This window comes from Aythya ferina (genome assembly GCF_964211825.1).
Source record: "Aythya ferina genome assembly, chromosome: Z".
NCBI classification, from domain to species: Eukaryota; Metazoa; Chordata; class Aves; order Anseriformes; family Anatidae; genus Aythya; species Aythya ferina.
The window spans coordinates 85,908,474-85,912,652 of NC_140299.1; the positions used below are offsets into that span (position 1 = coordinate 85,908,474).

The 4,179-nt window shown below is 42.5% G+C and overlaps 1 long non-coding RNA gene across 1 annotated transcript; it reads right to left on the reverse strand.

Moving 5' to 3' along the window:
* Positions 1 to 310: 310 nt before the first annotated feature.
* On the reverse strand, positions 311 to 3,815 carry LOC311427703. Its single transcript, XR_014687504.1, has 5 exons — positions 3,328 to 3,815; positions 2,742 to 2,928; positions 2,377 to 2,544; positions 951 to 1,201; positions 311 to 497 (listed from the first exon to the last, which is right to left on the reverse strand). It is a non-coding gene; the product is annotated as an uncharacterized lncRNA (long non-coding RNA).
* Between the last annotated feature and the right edge of the window lie 364 nt (positions 3,816 to 4,179).

Genomic DNA, 4,179 nt, shown 5'->3' on the forward strand with positions numbered 1-4,179 from the left:
ACCAGGCATCTTTGCTGGAGGGGAGCAAGGGCATGAACAGAACGCAGCAGATATTTCAACTTTTCCTTATGGTATCTGTATGTTTTGAAGAAACCTCTCTGGCAAAAGCAAGGTCAGTTTGCAGATACTATCTAAGGAAACAGTAAGAGACAGCAACAAATAATGCGTGTCACGGATGGGATCACTTCATATTCATTGTACTGCACAATGACCAAGAACAATGATCTCAGAGCTGAAAAGCAAATCTCTTTCCCCAAAGAGTACCCTGAAGCCTGAACGTCTTCAATAAACATTTTATTGATGAGTTTTCTCAATGTCCTCGGTATTTCTCTGAGGGAGAGGTAGGCTCTCATGGGGCTACTTCATGCTCCCGTGCTCTGAGAAGTCAGAAACAACATGATTGTCCCCTGTCAGTAACCACTTTGTAGTTCAGAGTCCTTCAATTCCCACTGGTTCGCGTGCATGGATACGAGAAGTACTAATTCCAACTTCATCACCTGTAGAAAACACACAAGGTAAAGGTAGTTGATCCTCAGAAGATATTCAACTTTGTACTATATAGCCCTGCATCTTTATGTAGAAGCAGTCATTCATCTCCCTTCCTTCACTCCTCCCCAAGTGTCAGAAGTTATTTTTACCTGTTCTGATCAGAGGAGCTTTATTCTAAATTGGAATGTTTATACTTCTGTCAGTTTCAGCTTCACTTTTAGAGAGAAAGAAGCCAGAAAGCTACGTGTGTCTTACATACATCGTACATTTGTTTGAGGGTTTACCTTTTGAACAATAAGAACTAAATTAGTCAGGATTCAATTCTTATATCCTTTTTTGTTTTTCTTTTTCCTCTTCTTAAACAGACTATTGTGTGATCTTATAAAACCCTAAACACAATTTTTTAACACACAGAGCACTGCATGTTCAAGCCTGCTACAGCGATTTCTAGTAGTTTCTACCTCAGGAATTAATGTTTCCCTTGTCTTCTGCACTTCCTAGTATGTGCACCTGTTTACTTAGGTAACTGATACTCAGTTTTGTTCCAGTCTTTCCTTCCTCCCACACTGCTGAGGGAGCAAACGGCTTTGTGGTGCTTAGCTGCCTGCACACCACAGGCACATACAGAGTACAAATCTCTATCCATCAGAGAATCGGTTACTGGCATTCCAAGCACTGTCCACATGCTGGAGGAAGAACTCCACTGTTTTCTCTGAAAAAGAGGCAGAGAAGAAAATAGGATACAGTACAGAGTGATCATGCAGTCCAATAGGCACAGCCTCATACCGTGAAGAGATACAAGAACAGAACTTTCACCTGCAACATTATCAGACAGTATTTAACAGCCTGGATTAAAGCATGTTCATACACACCTTCTTTGTAATATGTTTATCACATAGACACAACTGTAAATATTACAAGAAGCTTGCAAAGACAAGAAGTGAAAAGATGTCTAATTCTTACTACAGCCTAGACCTCGCAAACAGGGATAGTTGTATGACTGGGAAGAAGTGACAGCAGCCCCGAGCTACATTTTGCAGTCAGACAGTTAAACTACATGTTCAGCTCTACATTATCTCAATGGATACATGGAACTGTTCCAGATGGAAAGTCCTATAATAATGGAATTAATGGAAATTAATGGAAAGTCCTATATTAAGTTTATACTGAAAACAGTATTTGGGAAAGAGAATGCCGAAACACCACATGAAGTCAGCTAACTAACCCAGTTCAACACAGAACATGCGAGACTGGAGCAACCTCAAGCAGAGTTGTACGAGCCTTAGTACTCTGGAGGATGCCTTTCTCTGTAAGGCTGTAAGCTGCAAGTCAGTTGCCCAGAGCAATGGGACGAATGCTAAAGATGAACTCTATCTCCAGTACACACCCAAGTAAATCACTAGTGCACCAGGTAGTGGCTTACAGTATCAAATGCATGCCTTTCGGTGCTACTCGTTTAATTTCTGCAGAAGGTACAGAAACAGATGCCTGCTTGAATCTCACACTGATGAGCCACAAATCAAAATGACCTTACTGTAGCTGACTCTCAGAAGTTTTAGCCTTGTATGGAGAGTCATCCTTTGGCTGGGAGCAGTTCTAGCTACGTTTTGAAGTGGCAGAGTGTTCAAACCTCATGCAGAGGAGTGGAAGAAGCACAGAGTGGCGCATAGGAACAGAAGTTCGCGGCATCAAAGGAGCAAGAAACTGGGAACTGAGATACATGCAGCTTTTACGCTACAGATGCGGAACTGGGAAATAAAGGACTGGGAGAGATGGAGAAAAACACTTGTGGTCCTTGTTTCCAAGGCTTAGAAGCGACCTGGGAAGACAAAACGAATATATAGTCTGATCGTTCCTACAGTACATATTCCCTCTATAGAAGCTCACCTCTTCCTCCTTCGGAGGCCTAAAGACGTCTCCAGGATTCAGGAGATGTTTCTGCAAAACTGTCTGATGTGGTAAGTCTGTACAATACAGGAACACAAAGCAATCTGCCTGACAAGAGCATGCGTTGACTTGTCGTTGGCCAGTTGCTCAAACACATGCCTTCACCTCCTGGAATAAGGGCACACAACATGTTTTCCTTGAATTAAACACAACTACAGATAGATTTAGCTCATAGGGTTCCAGCTGATTATGCTCACTACAGAACCAAGATAAGAGAAACTACTGCAATGTAAGTAGTTATGCTAATAACAAGATCCCACAGTGAAACCAAAGCAGAAGCTTAAGGGAACAGATTGGTCACAAACCATTCTCCGTGACGGTAACATCCAGGTGAGAACTTCCATACTTGTGGATATGTTCGACACCCTCTTGTACACTGTCCACAACCTCAATGCAGCTCTCCAGATCTCCATATTCGTCATGGAGAGATTTCACTTCTGAGGGGTTGAATGTCAAGTAAGAGGCAAACTTTGGGCCAGCATGAATCTTCACCTGCAATACCAGAAGTATTTTGTGCTGTAGATTGTACCAGTGCGTAACAGGTGAAAAGTGCAGCTTGTTGTTCTGGGTATAGCTAGGATAGAGTTAATTTTTTTCATAGCAGTCCCTATACTGCTACATTTTGGATTTTTGCATTAAACAAACCGCTGTTTTGGCTGTTGCTAAACAGTGCTCACACAGTTCCAAGGCTTTCTCTTCTCCCCCCACAGTGAGAAGGTCGAGGGTCTGTTAAAAGTTAGGAGAGCACATACCCACAACCGATTCAAACTTAACCAAAGGGATAGCCTATGCCATATAATGTCAAAGTCAGCAATATAAAATGAGGGGAGGGGAGTTTCGAGGAAGGCAGATATTTCCAGGTTTGCAAGTCTCCCCTACAAAAGACTTTACCTGTTTTTATCCCTTTCTTTTGTAAACTGACACCAGCCCTCTCCAAAGTGTATGTTTCAGACACAAAAGAGTTACTGGGCCCAAAACAAGGCAAGGACTTCCAGTTATTTTACGATCCTGATGAAGAAGATCTAATGCATCGTCAATCTCTGAATTTAATCGTAGCAGCTAAGACACCTTAACAATGAGAGGGAGGAGTGGAGGAGCAGGTGCCGATCTCTTCTCTCAGGTGACAGCGACAGGACCCAAGGGAATGGCATAGAGCTGTGACAGGGGAGGGTCAGGCTGGACATTAGGGAAAGGTTCTGCACCAAGAGGTGGCAGGGCACTGGAACAGGCTCCCAGGACAGTGGTCACAGCACTGAGCCTGCTGGAATTCAAGAAGTGTTTGGGCAACGCTCCAAGATGCATGGTCTGATTTCTGGGTGGTCCTGTGTGGAGCTAGGGGTTGAACTTGGTAGTCCTCATGGGTCCTTTGCAACTCAGGGTATTCTATGAAAAAAACACAAAACAAAACACAACCAAACCAGACATTAAAAAAAAAAAAAAAAAAGACAAAAAGAAAACACAAGCGAGTGAGGACTTGCTCCTGACTAGCTATCTGGCAAGCTTCTCTTAATATGACTTTAACATTATCAGAACATGACCTATTTTACCATGTTTTCCTGCATCAATCACTGCTTGTATACACTATTTGCCAAATGGAAATGCTATGTGAAAAATCCATGTTTTGAGTGTAATTTAAGTACTTCACAAATATTTCTCTCGTGATGCATCTCTGCTACAAAACATTACGCATGTCAAAGCAATTATGTAGGACAGTGGCCTTTCACTGTTCCTGTGGAACAGTGG